This window comes from Peromyscus leucopus, chromosome 17 (assembly GCF_004664715.2).
Source record: "Peromyscus leucopus breed LL Stock chromosome 17, UCI_PerLeu_2.1, whole genome shotgun sequence".
Classification (NCBI taxonomy): Eukaryota; Metazoa; Chordata; class Mammalia; order Rodentia; family Cricetidae; genus Peromyscus; species Peromyscus leucopus.
The window spans coordinates 31,279,672-31,300,355 of NC_051077.1; the positions used below are offsets into that span (position 1 = coordinate 31,279,672).

Genomic DNA, 20,684 nt, shown 5'->3' on the forward strand with positions numbered 1-20,684 from the left:
CAGGCTCTCTTCCCCAGCCCAGGACTTCAATATATCAAACAGGTAAAAAGTTAGGGAAGAGGGAACCGATAGGCCATGGAGCATGCACCTGGAACCCAGACTCTGGAGGTAGAGGCTACATAACAAAATTAAGGCCAGTACGGGCTTCTCTAGACCCAATATCAAAAGCAAACGTAAAGAGTGGAACTGAAGGGCAGGATCCATAGTTTGAAGTCCCAAAACCAACGTGTTAAGTCACGAAGTTCCACACATGTCAATAAAATTTAAAAACTGTAGGAACCATTACAAAAGGATTTTTTTTCATGGAAAAAAAAATCTGAAAAATGTTAGAAATCAAAACACAAACCACATTCCAGAACCACTACAATTCTTGAATGAATGTTGATTTTTTAAAAAATCATCACATAATCTCTAAAAAATCATCACTTCTCACCCAAAAATCTGAGGAAAATAGTGTATGCCTGAAGTCTGTTCCCTCCCTCCCCACAAGCTAAGGTTACTTTAGGTATGTGGTGTAAAAGTCATTAATTAAATTCCCTTCGCTTACCCATGGAGACAGAAAGCAGAGGAAGCTAGATGGAGCGAGTATTTTGACTTAAGAACTTAGAAGATAGAATTGAGAACAGTATGTTTCAGCAAATCCCTCGAGTCACGGACTGAGAGGCAAGGAGGGAACGGTGGCCAATGCCTCCGAAAGGCCAGCGAGTTGAGAAATCTTTGCGTTTCTTTGATGCTGAAGAGGCGGTTGGGAAATTTACAGCAGGATTTTTGAAACCGTAGGTGGGTTCCACGTGGACCCCCTCACAATTCCCACTGCTCATAGAATGAAACTCAGACACCTTGATCTAACGCTGCCCACCTCTTGACATTCCGTGTCTTCCCAACCCTTTCTGTCCACTCTCAGAAGATGCCAGGCCAAGCCTTGGACTCTTGGTGGCCCTGTCCCAACTTGTTCCTTTGCTCAGGCCCTTCATCTACAACTAGTATGTTGTGTTATGGTTAAATTGTGCCCCCACCCCATTTACACGCTGAAATCTAGCCTCCAGTACTCATAGTGTGACCTTATATTTACTTGTTTGTTTGTTTGTTTGTTTTGAGACAAGGTCTTACTGTGTAACTCTGGCTGGCGCAGAACTTGCTATGTAGACCAGGCTAGCCTCGAACCTACAGAGATCTGCTTGCCTCTGCCTTGAGATAGCTGGGATTATAGGCCTGTACCTCCCCATGCAGCCTTCAGGCGAGTGCTGAGGATGTGGACCCTGCTTCCCATGTTTTCACAGTGAGCACTTTACCAAGGGAGCCATGTCTCCAGCTCTGCTTTGCTGACTTTAGGTTGCACATTTTAAGTTTCTCTCCTTAATCCCTGACGGCATTATAGCAGTCCTTTCCAATGAACGTCAAGACCAGGCTGCGGGCGCTTTCTCTCTTAGCTTTCTTTATAGGTAGCAGCTGTCCTCACAGTCGCTTGGGACGTGATTCCCCAAAACATCTCATGTCATGACATTTTTTGAAGTGGAAAGCCTTCTCTTTGAACAAGAACACTCATCACACATAGGAGAGAGAGAGAGAGAGAGAGAGAGAGAGAGAGAGAGAGAGAGAGAGAGAGAGACAGAGAGAGACAGAGAGAGAGAGAGACAGAGAGAGACACAGAGAGAGACAGAGAGAGACAGAGAGGAACAGAAAGACTGAGAAAGACAGATGCAGAGAGAGAGAGAGAGACAGAGAGAGAGAGAGACAGAGAGGAACAGAAAGACTGAGAAAGACAGATGCAGAGAGAGACAGACAGACAGACAGACACAAAGAGAGATGGGGAAGGGAAAGGAGAACTACTATCTTGGAAATTTTAGAGTTTCCCCTTTACTCATCAGAACATTTATTACTAGGCATTGGGCAATATATTACCCAATGTAAACTCATGATTTTCATGGTTTTGTAACAAACTAAGCTTTGTTTTGTTTCTAGTGAAATAGAAGCAGTGAGAAAGCATGCTCAAAAGTTTCTTCGGTGTGTTAGCAGTTTCACAGAACTCGGCTACAGGCTTGGCACACCCCTACGGTTCCGTTGTCTTGGCTAGAATTTGACCTTTCACCTGGCTGTCCTTCATTCATTTTGGACTTCACTGGGATGTTCTTTGCAGTGCAGGACTGAGCTGGATGGTGATCATGTGCTCTGGCAAGTGTGGAACCCTCATCTTCTTATCCCCCGCCTCCCACACCCCGAATTTTAGAACCTTGGAGGAGAGCCCCAGTGGCCAGCACTGAAGTGGTACCAGTAATTCTGTGGACAGAATCGGAGTGTTAGCTGGCGGTCTGCTGAGGATCTCTGATTTCATCACTTACATTTACCCGAGTGAACATGCCATACGTTGTCGGTTCTTAGAACTTTGATTACAATTCTAAGGACTGCTATAATAGCAAGAGGCCACGACCCTGCCATTACTGAGATGTTACAATGGAAATGAACATAGTAATTGACTAGACTGTTTAAAAAAAAAGTCCCAGACCATAGTAGTTTTCATTCCTTTGGTTCACTGCGATATAGCCAGTGCTGAGATGCATTCTGGGCACCCAGCAAATATTTGCTAATTGAATGATTATTTTGTTAAAGCATCTCATTATCAGCAAGATAAATTAAAAGCCCATTTTAAAAAGGGGCTCTGAGTGTATCTTCAATTTCCCCCCCCCTTAGTCAAGATCTACTCATAGAGAGATCTACCTGTACCCTGTTTAAATAACCAGTGTCTTAAATAATTCAGCTGTCCTGAAGAGAAAGAAAACACTATCAATATACACCCAGGAAGATTCTGTAGGAGGTCCATTCTGCAGATGAAATGAAAAATTCAATCCCTGAGAAAATATTTCAATTTTACCATTCAGCAAATGATACTTTTTTCACAAGCTATCAAAGGCTGTATTTTGCTATACTGACTAATTTTCTGCAGAAATTTATTAGTGTGTGTGTGTGTGTGTGTGTGTGTGTGGTGTATCATCAAAGAGCCAAGAAATATTTTGTGACTGTGTGTATCAATACCATGTGGATGTTCTGAGTCATATTTATATCTATGATCGGCTGTGACATTTCATCAAGGGCATAAGAACACGGTGCTATTCATTCTAGGTTTTATGAGTTTAAGGGTCTGGAAAATTGCAAGCAGTACCTATGCCTAGGGAAGCCCCAGGGGCTCAGAGAAGTTGTGAGTGTGTGTGTGTTGGGGGGACTGTGATGTTTGCCAGATTTCTGGCTCTTGATAAAATGACAAGTCTGACTTTGTAGGGAAAGATGTTAGGAGTCTACTTTTAGACTGTAATCTGAGGACTCATGTGGCTGATGGAGGAGGATCCTGATTTCAGGACAGCATGAGTGACACAGGGAACCCCTGTCTGTGTTTTCCTTGTGTGAGCATTGACTTGAGTTTGGAATACATACGGATCTCATCGGCATCGAGGACGTAGTAGGATGGTAGCTCAGAGTTTTATTTTGAAATCATCACCAAATACAGATGTTTCTCAAATCATAAGGGGCCTGACCCTCACAAACCCATCACAAGTGGAAACACTGTACCCCAAAATGCATCTGATGTAGCTAGCCTAGGGAAGGTTATATAGTGTAGCAACTGGTATATTGCAGGCTGTGGGTCGTTTCAACTGGTGATCTTTCGGCTGACTAGGAGATGAGGACGTCTGCCACTGCTCAACATGGCAACAAAATATTATACGGCACAGTGCTAGCCCAGGAAAAGACCAAGATTCAAAATTTGGAGTAAGGTTTCTACTGAATCCTGGTTGCTTTTGTCCCACTGCATAATTGGAAAATTATAAGGAGAACAATTGTTAAGTTGGGGACCATCTGTAGTGATATCTGAGGCTTTGGGCGTGGATGAGAGAACCCGAAGAGAAAGAGCATAGAAAATGAGAAAATAAGAGGGTTGAAGATAGAATGCTTGGAAACACCATAATTTAGGGGGCTGGCAGAAAAAGAGAAGCCAGCCAAGAAATGGAACAGGATGGAAAGATATCACATAAGCCCAGAGGGGGATGGGAAGTGTAGGCTGCACACGAAACCATTAGCAGATGAGGACTGGAAACAGCACATTTGAAAAATTACTAGTTGGAAGCACATACAAATATCAGTAGATCTATTTCTGAGGGAAAATTTTAGCTCTCCCCACCCACCGTGTGTGTGTGTGTGTGTGTGTGTGTGTGTGTGTGTGTGTGTGTGTGTGTGTATTCACGCACACATGGTGTGGAGCTGATATCATGCCCTTGCTCACATTAAGAAAACACTAACAGTTGAGCTCTATCTTCAACCTTGTTTTCTTTGAGTCAAGGTCTCCCTATGCAGCCCAGGCTTGCATAGAACTCAGGACCAACCTCCCTCAGCCTCACAAGGGCTGGGATCACAGTTGTCTGCTACCATGCTCAGCAATGCTACTTTCTTTCAACTCTTCTATATTTTCTGACTTCCATATAGTGACACTCAGTTACATCTGTATTACAATGTTCTGCAAGGGGTCTGGAGAGATGGCTCAACAGTTAAGAACACTCCGGACTCTTGCAGAGCACCCAGGTTCGGTTTCTGGCCCCCAGATGCCAGACTCATACCCATCCACATTCCAGTCCCAGGAGATCCTGCATGTCCACTTTTGACTTCTTTTGACTAGGTACACACACAGAGTGCACACGTATACATCCAGGCAAAGCGCTCATACACACAAAATAAAATAAATGAATCTTTTAAAATGTTACTGAAGTACACATCAAATGCTCTGAGAAGGTCTAGACTATTCTGTAAGAACTCAGAGAAAGGAGCGAGGAATTGTGAATTCAAAAGGATTTGACCATGTATGTATGTGCTGGGCTCCAAGCTAATGATAAACAAGGAATGTGAGAAGGACCCTGATGTCCTACGAAGAAAGGAAGCTGTTTTAGCAAGGGAGGGATGCAGGTCTTGGAGGGCGCGCTGTCAGCATGTAAGGTTAGGTGGCAGCCTTCCACCACACTGAAATGATTTTCTGTGTCTTCTAACTAACTAATAGCTCCAGATGGGTTTCTAAGGGCCAGAGAGAGGGCTAGAATTGGGCTTCAAACTAAATAAGTTTCTGCTTAACTTTGATAACGATGTGTCTATTGGCATAGAGGACCCCAAGGAAGGCTGCTCGGCAGGGTTCTCAGGAACTGCCATGACTGAAGGCAGTGCTCTAGGGATGTGTCCCATCCAGAGACACTGGGGCATCGCATTGACATGTAGCTAGGGCACGATGGATTGTGACTGGATGTGTTGTCCTGATACCATCGATTGGATGGATGGATGCTGTGGGAGGTTACCAAGGACAACTGCAAAAATCGCCAACAGTCCAAGCAAACCTTCCGTTGCTTATCAAAGACCATACGCGATTAGGGCATTCATTGCTCTTTCTCAAACAGTGAGGTGGGGCTGCACTCAGAGCAGGCAGGTCCACTTCCCAGTGAAGACTCATGGAGGATGGGAGGCCCATCATCAGAAGCATGCAGTGGGGATGCTTTCTGTATCCAGCAATGGAGGTTCCAGGACTAGCCTCTGTGTGTGGCCATCAGTCATTAGGATGCGGGGTAGAGATCTGTGAGCACATCCTGCCTGGCTCCCCTGAGTTTTCACCACTGAGGCAGCTACTGTCATGGATACCAGGAAGGTGACATAGGTTAGGCCCACCAGACTTCATTGTCTCTTTTGCTCCTTGGGCCTGCACATAAAGGATGCTGACCTGAGACAGGAATGAGCCAGAAGTTCAGAAAGACACCCGTCTTCTCTCCCTCTCCCTGTTCTAGGGAAGAGAAGACAATCGTTTGGGTACAGATGAAAATACACAGATGCAGAAAGCACATGCCTGTAATTCAGGACTCCAGAGCTAGGGCTGGGGCACCTTTAGTTCCACACAACCTGGGCTACAGTTCTGGCTAGCCTGGACTACATAGGAAGATCCTGTCTAAAAACAAAGACATGAACAAACAAGAAAATGAGCAAAAATAAAACGAGCAGACCATGAGCAGCAAAGAAAAACAACGACAAAAAGAAAGGGCCGTGGAAACGGCTCAGGGGCTTGCTGCCAAAGTATGGAACGTTGAGTTCAAATCCCAGGACTCACTTGGAAAGCCAAGCCTGGCTATGTGCCCACCTAATTCCAGTGCTGTGGCTGGCAGAGACACGAAGATTGCTGGAGCAGCCGGCTGCCAGGCTAGTTCTAGGTTCAGTGAGGACCCCTGCCTTAAAGCAATGCTGTAGAGAACAACAGAGCAGTGCACGCCGGCCTGTGTGAGTACACGATTTGTAACACACACACACACACACACACACACACACACACACACACACACACACATGTACTCAGGCAAGCAAAGAATCACAAGTAGTTTTTAGGTTTTTAACTTAGGTGCCAGGTAGAAAAAGAGGGACAACTCTCTTGCGGTTGGTACACTGTCATGGTTATTGATGTATGAGATATGAAAGCAAGCTTCTTACAGTGTCATTAGGGGAGGAATAAAGGACAATGTGTACATGAGGGAAAATCTATTTTTGAGACAAGACAGAGTCTCTAATCTCACCGATTTCCTTCCACAAGTACATGGACACTCTCCTTTTTCCTGTCTGTGGAATCTGGTACTTCTGGGACAAACAGGAGCTAGAAATAGTTTCAGATGTGTACACATGGGTAGTTCCAATCTCCTAGGGTGGGACCTTCTCTAGTGGCTAGAGAAGACTGGTAGGTTAATGAAAATGTAAGCCAGGGGAGAAACAGGTGTAACTAATCGTAAGGAAGTACTCTGAAAGTTAAATGACCAAGGAGGAGGAGCTTCCAAGTGAGCTGGCCTGGTAGAGCTAATAGGCAACAGCTGCTGCACCTGTCATAGGTACAGGACCCCCTTCTTGAATTCTTTATTATCTCCATTGGACAGCGCGGAGGTCAGCGGCCAGGGATGTCCAGCTAATAAGGGGGTCAAATTTGAACTTGACTAGAAGTTAATCTGCAGCATTCAGCCTTCCCTCCAGGACCAGCCACAATCAAGACATTTTAAGTAATGCCCAACCTTGCCCATCTCATCTGGCAGGAAACAGAATGTGAATAGCACAGGCGTAAAGTAGCCTCGGAGAGTGACTTACTAGGGGAAGGCCTTTCTAGTCATCCTAGCTCCCACACAGAATGCCAGCCTGGCGCTTCAAGCTCCCCCCTCCCTCCCCAGTAGGAGATCCAATAAAGTAGGGAGGCCAGTAATGCCCTCTTTTCAGCTGACTTCGTTCCTTACATTCCTTTACAGCGGGCGACTTTCCAAGATGAGTGTGTGTATGCAGCCTGAGCACAGAGGTTCTGAACACTGAACCCACAGGTCAGGAAGGGTCCCCAGGCTTCCCAGGCGCCCTCTGGTCGGTCCCCACCTTGAGGTAGGATGCAGAGTCGGATACCTCCTTCCTCTCCTACGGCCACTAGCTGGTGGCCAAGATCTCAAGCCTGCGCCTGACCCCGCCACTTCTGGAGCCCACACTCCAGCGCAGTGGCCGCCGGTGACAAGCGAGCGCCCCTCGGCGCGAGCCACACACTCCCGCGCAGCCGCTTGTTGCTCCCCCGAAGCCGCGACGTGGGGAAGTGAAAATGAAATTGACTTTTCCGAGAAATGATGAAAGCCGCGCTGCCCGCCAATGAACAGCGGCGGCGAACTTCCGCACCTCCCGGCTGGCGGCTGGAGCCCTCCCTCTGCCTCCACCTCCGGGTTGCACAAGCTTGAAACAAACACTGGGGAGGAAGGGCGGGGAGGGAGGAGGGCGGAGGGGGAGCGAGGGAGGGAGCGGGGCCGGGAGAGGGCGGGGGTGGGGGGATTTCCAGCCTCGGCTCCGCGCAGTTTCCTCTCCTTGTTTTGCTTTCGATCTGGACTGTTCTCAGGCAAGCTGGGGAGTAACTTTTAGTTTTGCTCCTGCGATTATTCAACTGACGGGCTTTCATTTCCATTTTACACACCCTAACAACACTCACACCTTGCGGGATTGTATTGGTAGCGTGAAAAAAAGCACACTGAGAGGTAACATTTTTTTTCAAATAATAGTTGTGACTGTGCGTGTGTTTTCTCTCGAGGGCATGTTGTTGGGGACAGGAGCTATGTATGTATGTGCGTCCTGATGCCTTGACACGATATTTTGCAGACGGAAAATGCCGGGGTTCATAAATATTAATACCGATTTTTGGAGGAAGAGTCGGCGCAGTTATGGATCATCTGATTTTAGGGGAAGCAGGGTCTGCTGCTGTTGCTGCTGGTACTGGGGCTGCTGAGGCTGCAAGGAGGAGGAGGAGGTAGAGAGGGAGGAGGAGGAGGTTAGTGGAGGTTTAATTTCACTTTTGGATTTGCAGATGCGAAGAGGTGGCTCCATGGACACAGATCTGCTCTGTGTGATTCTGCGCCCCAGGTGTCGTGCGCGTTGTGGGTGCAGGTCCGCTGGAGTCGGGCCTCATTTAAAATAATATTGGTGTGTGTGTGTGTGTGTGTGTGTGTGTGTGTGTGTGTGTGTGTGTGTGTTTACAGACGCTGTCGCCACCAGGTCCGAAGAAGGGAACCGGGTTCTTCTCGGTGCCTGGCGGCCCTTCTCTCCCGGCAGTCTCCGGTGTAAATAGACTGCCACCCGCGGTCCCCAGATACCCATGCCCGGGCAGTGGCCACAGTAAACTTGATGGGTGCCGGGAGGCGCTCCCGGGATGCGCTCGCCCGCGGGGCTCGGGCTCGGGTGACTGGTGTGGGGTGCCAGCGGCCACACGGGCCGGGCGGGCTCTGCGCGCGGCTGGGGCGCGGGCCTGGCCGGCGCGCCCGGCTTCCTGGGGGCTGGGCCGCCGCCACTCGCCGGGGACATCGCGTCCTCCTACCCGCCGGCCAGCGCCCGGCCTGGCCTCGGGGCTTTGTCACTGCACTTGTCCCAGCACGCAAGACACCCGAGAGGCGCGTCCCGGGAGGGCTCTGTGCGCAGGGGTCACCTACCCCGGCGCGGCCTAGCTGCGAGCGCCTCCGGGTCCCCGCGGGCGCCCCGGGGCCGGCCTGGCGCGCTGGGCCCGACCCGCCTTGGCTACGGAACGGGCGAGGTGTGGGGGTGGGGAGCCTCCGGGGACCGAGCAGCGCCCCCACCTTCCCCACGCGGGCAGGAGTCGGGGTTGATGGTGGTGGTGGTGGGGAAGCTGGCGAGCCCTCGGGGGTCTCCGGGAAGCGGTGGTGATCCGAGTGCCCGCCCCGTGCCCTCCGACCCGCTCCGGGCGCCGGGTGACATTCGCCCGCCGGCCGAACATGGATGGTGCAGAGCGGCCAGCCGCCACTTCCACTCCGCCCCGCCGGCCCGGCTCTCTGGGCGAGCGATGCGGGCCGCGGCCAATCGCGGTGCCCGGCCAGTCCCCGCCACACGGCCTTGGGGGCCGGCGCCCCTGAGCGGCCCGGGAAGCCTTAGCGAGAGCGCAGGGCCCCGGACGCCCGCAGCCGGTGCCTCCGCTGGGCCCTGGGTCGTGGATCGTTGGCCACCCTCACCTCCTCCGCCCCTTAGGAACAGGAAAGGGAAGGAGGCCGGCAGCCTCAGCCCTGAGCCGGGACTGTGCTCGGGCACCAGGTGAGACGCCCAGGTCTGCCCATGGAGGCAAGACCCTTGGTGGTCGGATATAAATAAAACCCCAGGGATTGGCAGTGGAGGTTGTCACTCGTCTGCTGGCTGGTTTGAAGTCCTTCTTAACCCCCCTGTGTTTGAAACTTGGGGACATGTTCCTCCTTCCCTCCCCCCCTCCCCACCAGTGTGGGCACTCCTTGTCCTTGGTTGTGTCTGTGCCAGGGAGGCGAAGTGGTGCTGGGGTTAGCTTTCTGCCACTGGCCTCCCTGTGGCCGGGACTCCCTCCTGGCTGCTCTTGATGAATGGCTCCGGAGGGTGGAGGATAGTTACATTTCCTGTTGTGCATTTTCAGGAATTACTGAGGTTGTCGTCAAGCCTGAAGTCATTTATTAGTTCTTTTACAGCGACTGACTGCAAGTAACATTTGAAGTTAGCAGCCTGTGCTTCTGGTGCTTAAGGGCAGGTGCAGGGACGGGTCTGTTAGCCCACTGTTTACAGAAGGAGGATGACTGGATGGTAGGGTAGACAGATGTACACTGCCTGGTCAGGGCAGGGCCCCAGAGGTCGCCCCGTTTAACTTGCTCACTCGCACAAGTTCTGGGTTCTATGATTTTCTCAATTCTCATTCTTTTTATGTTGGGGTGTGGAGGGGGGTGTCACAAAAATAGAAACAGTCTTGGAATTTTTCTTTTCCAAGGCAGATTCAAGCAAATGGAATATTTAGAACTTGAGCTGGCATCTCTTCTAAGGGGTAACTTTGGAACATCTATTGATTGACGGGCAAAGTCCAGAATTTCGCTGTAATTGGTGAATGATTAGAATTTACAGCCTTGCTTGTGTAAGAAGTTAGATTTTGGCCTGCGCTTAGGTCTGAGAGGTCTTGCCTGTTATAATTTGTTACTGCTTTTTAAAATTAAACATATTTCATTCTCTACGAGTTGTCTTTTTTTTTCCTGTTGACCTTCAGAAGTTAAGAAGAGTTCCACATGTTTCAGACTCACTTACCTGTAAAAATATCATCTTATATGTATATAAAGAGGGTTTGGAAGCAAATTAAGGCAAAAGAGGAATTGCCACAAAGTCCTGACAGCTCTGTGAACTATGATCACTCTTTTCTCTTACCCCACCTCCTGAAATACTTCATTAAACAAATATTTAATATACCAGAGCTAGTGAAAGCTATTTAAATCTAGGAGTGGGATACTTAAAAGTTTGGATATTCAGCATTTGATATACGTTGATTTCCTCACATGTCCAAGGACACTGCCATTTATTCTCTGCGTTATTTAGTAAAAGCTGTATTTTATTTCCAACGTTTTCACTTCATTTTTTTAAAATTGCAAAAAGACTACCGAACTGTGCATGGGGTATCACATCACAGGTCCCTTATCTGCCCTCCCCCAAACAGGCTTAAAGTAATCAAGAGAAAACTTATTTATACATTTGTGGGACAAATATCTGTGGGACATGAGCTACCAGATCCAGTGGTAGGCTATGTGGATTCATCTGGAAGCAAGAAGGGTAGCCTCCTTAGGTTCTACAAAGGTTGCATTCTAGCTGTGAGTGGACAACAACCAAAAATAAATACAGTAATTACCTTGTGGTGGTGGGGGTTAGGCTAAGAAAAGTAATAATATAGTGTACCTACAGGGCTGCTTTGGGGAACAATTGTGATACTGTGTATGAAAGAGCATTGGGTAAATTTTAGCAACCCACAAATGTATCACACATTAACTTTCTCAGTTCTATTAGATTACTGTTAAGGTTAAAAAATATATAGGGAGGTGAGTGTCCTGGCACATACTTCTAATCCCAGCATTAGGGAGGCAGAAGCAGGCGGATTGTGAGTTCAAGTTCAGATGCATACCAAGACCCTGTCTTTAAAATAAAAGTGGGGAATCACAATTAGGAGGATACTTCTGAGGGTATATAAAATAATGGCAAATGATTAAATATTGGGCAACTATTATTTGTAAAATGTCAAGAAAATATTTAACAGTGAAATATTATGTGAATTAATTGTGTGTGTGTGTGTGTGTGTGTGTGTGTGTGTGTGCGCGCGCGCTAGGAGAAGAGTTAAGTGATAACCATGGAAACCAGATGATATGGGGACAACTGATTTTGGATGAGTGTTTTCTCTGTTTATTTATACATTAATAAAATCTCTTTATTGTAATGGGCTCACACTTATAAAAACATACAAATAGATTAAGATAGCCACTCAAACAAATACTTTTCTATACAAGTTAGAATGACCTTTCTGAAGTCATGGAGCTTCACTTGGGGGTTTATACTTCACTGTTAATTTCATTTGTACGCACTTATCTACCACTAAAATGAAAACCCATAACAGGGTTGAAACTACGAAAACATTAGCTTTATTTCCTCTTTTATGACTCATGGTTCCCTTCGCCTACATTCTGTCCTTCCTCGTCACCTAATATTACCCTTTCTTGATCTCTTTTCCAAATAATATATGATGCACACACTTACAGCTGGGTACATATCTATTATAGGTTAGGATCTGAGTATGAAAGACAACATGTTTTCCCTTCTTATAATAGATACAGCGCACAGGCTGCACGGTGCTTTGGGCTGAATTCTTTTCACCACTGTTTCAGACTCATTAAGTTATTGCTCCTACAGATATGGCTTAGCACTAGTCTATATTTTATGCATTGTCGTTAAAGGGTCTTGGTTGACTGGGATTTACAGACTGCTGGAGTGATCAACACCACATATGTAAAAATAATATGCCATGACAGGTGAAAATAAGCATCAATAGTATTTACTTATAATATATGTAAAATAAGTAATCATGTACACAGATACATTTCTATGAAATGACAAGAAGTGTTAATAATAAAGCCAACTCTGTTCATCTGAATAGCACTTCATGTTCCTTCCTGAATAGGGGACAGAGATGAGCAGGCCTTTCTACCTCTCCCTGCTTCATTCATGCCCTGCTCTTTAGTTTGCATGGATTAATATTTAATTAGGAATATCAGCTTAATGTATAACTGGCTGACCTGAGGGGGTGTGTTAGCTGGTAGAGATTGTAGGTAGCTAAGAGGTTTGATCAAGCTTTGATTACCACCCCCCCCCGAAGATTATGTATAGGTATAAGATTTAAACCCGAAGTTATTATTTGAAAATAAAATATGGAAGAAAATACTACCCAGAAAAATACACGCCCCAGGCAGCTGACACCCAGCTGTGGCCATGTCATGAAGGTTCCCTGGGCTTTCTCCGAATTAAGAGCAAGCAGCAGGCTTATGAGTGCCAGCCTTTGACTGTCAGGGAGTTCTTTAAATTGGTTTCACCCCTTACAAGATTCATCTTAGGATAGATTCTCTGAAACAAGTTGTGTTCATTTAGGAAGCCTTCATCTGACTTCTTTTCAGGTGAACTCCTGGTCAACTTGAAAAAGATATTCTCATCAAATCTGGTAAATGTCCTTCTGTCCAAACATAGGGAAACCCAGTGTGTTGGCATTCTGGACAGATCTGTGTTAAGGTAACAGTCATGAGGTACTGGAACCGGCTGACAGTTTCCCTCAGAACTTCAAATTCTGCTGTGGATCCAGGAAACTCATATCATTACTTTAAAAGAATAGTTAGTTGAATGTAGTAACACACAAACTCATTCACTTATCAAATGTTTGTGGACAACTGGCCATGTACAAGCTTTTGTGTAGAGGAAGGTGAATGGACTCAGAAGCTTAGAATTCACTACAGACACACACACAAACACACACACACACACACACATACACACACACACACACACTTTATATACATACAAATAAATAGCATATGTATATAAATTACTTAGTTTCAAGCTGTCTTCATATATAATATAAACATAAATTGATTTATTTCAAATCAATACACACACACACACACACACACACACACACACACACACACGTAAGTGTATGTGCCCTGAATTGAACCCAGAGCCATGAGCGTGTTAAGTAAGTGCTCTGTCATTAAGTTACACCCTACACCTTGGAGTTGACTTTTATCTCTTTTATTCATTCTTTAGTAACTTCCCCTTTTGGGACCTTAATTTCCATAAAGTGTGGTTAGATAGTTCTGTAATCCTTAGGGGACCAGGAAGTACATTTGTTTATTATTAAATGACCAAGAGAAAGGAACATTTAGAGACTATTCAGAATTCTTCAGATTTGAGACTGGCTACAATCTTCAAGTCTAAATCCTTTAGACTGGAGATTGGCTATAATCCATAGTATTATAAAATATTACAGTATATAACATATCTCTTCTCTCCATCATTATGAACCTCTTGTTCCCTAGAGTGTGCCAAGTCCTTTAGTCCAGCCTTCCTCAATTGTGTGGCCAGGGCAAAGGTACAGAACCACTCACTATTCAAGGATCTCTTCCCAGGGTGAGTCTTTGGTTTTGGCCTTGGCTCAGAGATTATGCTCAGCAAATAGCAAGCAAAAACCACTTGCTTCTACATTTTACACATTGCTTTGAATAGGGCTCACCTGTATTGGTGCTGTCCATATTGACCTTAGTCATCATACCAAAAATGGAATTCACATCATGGTTGTCCCACTCTGACCTTTCCATTATAAGGAGTCAAGGAAGACAGTGTTGTGTGGTGTGGTCTCCTTGGGCAGGAAGATCATAGTTATGGTGGGTTCTTTTTCCTGTCTTGTTTTGTTTCTCTTATGGTTTATACTCCCTTTTATTAGCTCAGATAAGCCAGAAAGAACTAGAGTTGAGCAAAGAGAGATGTGGAGACACATCGGAGAAACAAGAGGCTTTTGGGGGTGGGGACTTCCTAAGCATTTTTTTTAAACCCCAAGAGCATAACCAATGTAGTTGGACAGAGATCTTAATTTAGAATTTCGTGTGATAAAAGCCTGTCCAGTTTTCATTAAACAAACTTATTTTTGAGCATGCCATTTTTCTAAATAATTTATTTCCAAATGTACTTATCAATCTACTGCTATCTGTGTAACAGCATCGGATGCCCACACTTTGGACAACCAAAGGAAAGTAGTGAACGTACAACTTAATTGGTCCTTAGTGACCTTATGCCTGTCAGGTGTAGAGATAACCCAAAGAGTCCTTTTGTAGGTAGAAGATGCTGTCTTGCCCTGTGAGTGTCAAATCTTTGACTCACTCCTCATTTCGTTTGGTTGATGTTGTGAATGAGAAGGAGCTGCATACAGATTACTTTATTTCAGGCAATATCAGCTATTTTTAATTTTCTTCTCCTTATCCTAGATTTCTTGAAGAAAAAGGAAAGAACAGTGGTGAGAAGAGAATGTCCTAACACCTAAACATGGTGTTGGGAGGGTGGCCAGGTGGATCTGGGGAGGATGTAGCAAGTGGGGAACTGGAGAGAATAAGGAGAAAGCTAAATTGTGGGTTCTTGGTACTGGAAGAGAAAGAAGAGGCAGTTAGGCAGGTAGACATTCTGTCTATGTACGGCCGCATCTGGCTTGAATGGTTAATGTTTATTTTTATTCCATATGTATGTGTGTTTTGTCTGCATGGATGTCTGTGTACCGTGTGCATGCCTGATGCCTGTAGAGGCCAGACAGGGGTGGCAGATGCCCTGGAACTGGAGTTACAGATGGTTGTGTGTCTCCGTGTAGATCCTGGGAACTGAACCTGGGTTCTCTGGAAGACCATCAAGTACTTTTAAACACTGAGCAGTCTCGTAGGCTCCAGGTTTAACATTTTAAATACGTCAAGCCTATCCCATGAAGTTAAATTCCAGGAAATTCCTTTCATTGCAAGGTGTCAACTACACTGTGGAGTTAAGGAAGGAGAGTCAGGTAGTTAGTGCTTACTCAAGGGCAAGTTGAAATGCTGAAGCGGCCTCTACTGTTGTCTTTGGGGTTTAACCTTTAACCCCATGGGAGACAGAATGTGACAGGAAACTGCCAGGGAGCAGCTACTTTTATGCAACTGAACATGGACTTACAGGCAACTGTCACTTGGGCATGGTTGAAGTCACCTTTGAGGTGCTGATGTTGAAGTTTTGAGAACTGAAGAACTGAGACCGCACACTGTAAGGCCCCTCAACTTTCTCTGTCCCCGCCTCCCAGGAGATGGGAGGCAGCACAGCGAATCCGAAGTACTAGGCAGCTCTCACAGGCCATCCACCGCCTTCCGCATGTTGCTCTTCTTTGATTGGGTTTTACTCTTGTGAGCTCACGAGCGGTATGTACGGAAACAGGAAAACAGAATGGCCAGTACTGTGCTTTCTTCCAGAACAGGTGGAGACTGAACTGTGAGCTCCATAGGGAGGTAGGGACCACAGGTCACCTACCCGCTGTTGGGAAACCTCATGTGACGTCATGTCGCTGAGGCTTACACTGGGAGGGGTTTTCTGGAGTTGAACTTGGTGATATATGCTCGCAGTGTTAAGAATGCTAAGTGTCCCAGCCAGGCAGTCACAGTGGTGAATGCTTGCCGTCCTAACACCAGGGAGACTGAGGCAGGGGGATTGCTGCAAAGTTGAGGTGGTCTTGGGCTACGTAGTGAGCTCAAGGCTAACTTGGATACATAATGAGATTTTGCTTCAAAACAATCCGACCTCAGTCTAACAAGAGTTAAACGGTCTGCCACGGTAATGTTGCTTCTAGGAACCTACTTCCTTGAGGTGACTGGAGGTTATGTGTAAGGTTGTTTATTGAATTGAATTTCACTATCTAGAAACTTGGAGCCATTTGAATAGTCAACAAGAAAAACACATGTAAATTATGGGCACATCTGGAAAGTAGATAGTTCTTAAAATTCATACTTCTGGATAGCATTTAACAAGGAGAAATATTTATCACATGCTGGGGGTGGGAGAAAAGGATATTAGATTGTGACCCCCACTCTTAATTTTAATATCGTGTGTATTTTGTTTATGCAATGCTAAAAGATGCTGGAAGAAAATGGTTTGATTGTAGGGTATATTTGAACTTTTTTATACTCCTTGAGACACTTCGTATGTTTAAGTTTGAATCAACTGTAGTTACTCTCATAACTAAAGAAATGTTCTCAAGACAATGCTCATGTGTCCCCATTGACCCAACTCTAGCAAGTGGGAGATTAGGAAAAGGAAATTGGGCCAGGCGGTTTTGGTGCTTGCCTTGAATTCCAGCACTTGAGAGGCAGAGGCCAGTGGATCTCAGTGAGTTTGACTCAGTTGAATGTTGCTGGGGAGGATGCTACCCATTGACCTAGTGTCCATTCTCCATCTCAGTCTGCTTCCTTGTGCAGATCCAGGCTAAGAATTGGGGCTCTCCTAGCTGATGCTGGGAGGCACCATTGCCTCACTGTGCCAAGAGCTAATAACGGTCTAAGATGTTATCCCACTTGACAATTCTGCCTTTTATGATTGTAAATACCTTAGAAACACACAGTACTTGAGAAGGAGACAAGAATTACTGGTATTTACAAGCCAGTCAATAAGAAGGTCATTGCAGTATTGGTCCCCCACCCCTAGAACCTGATGGATCATGGTGGGGGCATTTCACTCTGTGGAGAAACTGTCCCTCTCCCTTTCCTAGAGGGAGGAAAAGGGAGGGAGGGAGGATGAGAGAGAGGGAGAGAGAGAGAAAGACAGAGAGAGAGAGACAGAGAGACAGAGACAGAGAGAGACAGAGACACACAGAGAGAGCTCCAAACTTTGGCTCCGTTGTGATGGAGAGGAAAGGATTCAGGCTTCTTCTAAGATATATGACTCTTAGGGACTAGGGATGTCCTCCAGGCTCTGTCTCTTATCCTTTCTGTAGTACACATGCTTAGGCAGACAGGCTCTTCTTAGCTTTAGCAACTGGGGACCCAAATTAAGTAAGAGGTCTGGACCAGGCTGTATTATTTGATCCTGTTGAAGAGATAAGGGTTTTTTCCTATCAGATAAGAGCAGTTAATTTAGACAAATGGCTACAAATCTATGTCTCAGGGTATATGCAAGTGAGCATGCCCTGTCTTTACATTCTATACCTTCCCTGTTGACTTCATACCAGATCTGTTCTCTTGTCTCAGGAGGCTAGGGCAGTTTCCGGGAGTCCTAAACAATCCAAGGGTGTTAGGTTTCCTCTATACCCACTTGGCAAATCTTTGGGAGAGTCACTTAGGAAGCCTTAGTCACACTGTGATCTCTGATTTTTCACCATGGAAGAAGACTCCACGTGTCCATTTTTTTTTATCTGATGAAATATTAGAACAGTTTCACTCCAGTTATGAATACAGTCCCCATTTTTATCACTGTGCTGAAACTTAGGTTGGGTGTATTAACTACTAGTCCAAAGACTGGAGGACAAAACCAAAGTGGGGGGCAGTTAATGAGGGGACACTATCCAGTACAAGTACAACATGACCCATGTGCTTATGTCTTCTTTTTAGTGTCTATATTAGAAAAGTAAAAGAAACAGATGAAATAATAAAATTTGTTTAACCCATTACTTCCCAAATGTTATCATTTCAGCACCATGATTGCAAAGATGTTATTTTACATTACTTTTTAATAGCAAATCTTTAAAGACAGGAGGATCACTGCCAGTGACAGGCCCTGTATCAAAAAAGGGTGGACTGTACCAGGGGAGCGATGCTGAATGTTACACACACACACACACACACACACACACACACACACACCCACAGAGGAGGGAGAGGTCTCGGGACAGTTTTAGTACAAGGAATGGAACCTAAAAGGACGAAAGGGAAGTAGGTAAAGCCTGACTTGATTTCTTCAGCCGAAGACACTAAATAAAATTCTGAATGCCCACAGAAGCATCACACAGCACATCCTGTTCCCATGGCCGTAAGTTGTGTGTGTGTGTGTGTGTGTGTGTGTGTGTGTGTGTGTGTGTGTGTGTATACCTGAGTGTTTGTGGGCCTCTGGGTGTGTTGTGAAAAGCTTTGGTTATTTGGACTTTTTTTTTCATTTCTCTCACCTCCGTGCCATGTTATTTGAGAGCCAGGATCATGTGTTTCTCTGCATTACTCCTGGGTACTTGATACTCATAAGAACTAGATAAATATTTGTTGCTTTGATTTCCCGTTTAAAGCAAAGGTTAGCTCAGAAAGCCGAACTTGAGCTCGGGAGGAACGGCCCAGATCTCCTTTGTGTTAGAAACCTATTGGTATGTGTATTTAGCACACAGGCACGGAGTCTTGTCACTTAGCAAGGGGGCCTTGTCACTCTGTATAAGAGGTTCAACCCATAAGATGAAAAATGGCTCCACTTTTCTCTTTCATACTAAGACTTTTGAAAGAACCTGACATGTCATTCCCAGTGGTGTTATTTACGCCGTTTTATGAATATAAATCTATTTGGTGGTAAACTGGAGATGGGCTACCAAGACCTGCTGCTTTCCGTGTGGATTAAATAGCTCTACCCTGGTTATTGTTATTAACAGACGCTTCCGGCCAGCCTTTAACCTGCGCAGTGAAATTGTTTTGGAATCAAGTGTTGTGTTTTACCACTGCCTCCATTGGTTCCCTTTGGCTCTAATTGTTTGGGCTGTCTACAGGCACCAGGCCTGTCTCCAGAGCTCAGGCAATTTATTTTTACTGAGGCCAACCTAAGAAATGCTTAGGTAGCCTGTCGCTGCAAGATTAAATGTGACCTTCCTGGAATCCTGTTAGCAGGGCCCAGCAGCTAGGAAAATAAAGACTAAACCCAAACCTTCAGCAACAAAATTCCCAGCTGTTCAGTGGGGCTGAACTTGCCCGATTATTCTCTTCACTAAAAACACAGCAGATTAGTTTTAAGTGAATGCCAGTTGGTTTAGGGATTTGCAACTGACAGAAGAACAGAAAAAAAAATATAATCTCGCTTTAAAATAATAATCCAGAAGGCAAGTCTATAATGAGTGTTTCTTTGGGGGTATTGGGGTTTTTCTCATATGGGAGAATTTAGCTTCCATGCACAGTTGGTCTCAACTTTCAACTTAAGGGCCTCTTAAGTAGGAAGGAAAAGCTTTAATAGGAAAGGTAGAATTGAGGCTGTTATTCCAAAGGCATGTGCCCAGTGGTGCGGGGCAAGCTGGTACCTGCAGCCATGTTGAGGCTCCCCCTTTCTTCTGTCCACTGTAGAATGAAGGTAGAAGTTTGGGGAGCCGGTAAAGGAGGCCCCCAGTAGGAACAGTAGATGGACCACATCTTCCACTTCAGGGTATGTTGTGCTGATGATGTGTGCATTTGGAATGGCAAGAAAACATTAGAGGAGAGGAATTGCTGGGGACAGGCAGATTTCGAGTATCAAAAAAAAAAATACTGTTTAATTGGTTGATTTTGTATTTCTTGAAAGTCAGCACATTTGCAGTTGGTAGATGGGATTGAGGAAGGTCCCTGGCAGAGAGAATCAACTGTTTTGATCATGCACAGAGTCATGTACTTGGGTAAATGACACAGTGCTGAGTAGGGAGGTTGGGTTTGACTAGCTAGGTACCTCCATTCCCACACTGAGGAGCCACAGTCGTCTGTAGCAGGATCCAGCAACCACACCACTGAAAAACAAAACAAAACAAAACAAAAAAACCCAAAAAAAACCCAATGGTTTTAGCAGCCACCAGAGATTATCTATGAGTCCAAGGCCACATCACAGCTATCTCATCTTGTCAGGGAAGCCACAGTGAGCATGGGGCAGCCTTTTGATCAAGTGTATATATATCTCACTGTTTTAGAAACCAGATTGTTGGTAGATTGTAAAACCTACCAACCATAGGCTGTTCTGATATCGCGAGTGCTTTCCCATGATACTTCCCTGCGTAGCTGTGGCCTGCAGAGGTCCTGTCAGGGGCCTGCCTTCTCCGAGGAAACTTAAGAGAAGGAGGCTGGTAGCTGTCTACACTTGGTACTTCCCTTTCCCTGAGGGTGGATGCAGCCACTGACCCCCGAGGAAGCGCTTCTTCCTGAATCTCTCCCTGAAGGCTTGCGCCAGGAGAACCCTACCTCTTGGAGGGATTAGTGGGGCTTCCTTCTCATCTGGGCTGAGAGAACATTGCCGTGAAGGGAAACTAGCCTTTAGTGAATTCACAAAATGCTTCTCTCTCTCTCTCTCCTCTCTCCCTCTCTCGCTCTCTTTGTGTGCGTGTCTATAGT

The 20,684-nt window shown here is 45.8% G+C and overlaps 1 protein-coding gene across 2 annotated transcripts in view; it reads left to right on the forward strand.

Annotated features, from left to right (window-relative positions):
- Positions 1 to 7,839: 7,839 nt before the first annotated feature.
- Positions 7,840 to 20,684, forward strand: part of Irf2 (interferon regulatory factor 2) — a 106,924-nt gene continuing 94,079 nt past the window's right edge. Inside the window, exon 1 of one of the 2 annotated variants that reach the window (XM_028857674.2) lies at positions 7,840 to 8,045. The gene's annotated coding sequence lies outside the window, so the exon portion shown is untranslated. Of the gene's footprint in view, positions 8,046 to 9,420; positions 9,604 to 20,684 lie in introns of those variants that run through there. The other variant, XM_028857675.2, reaches the window with a different exon arrangement.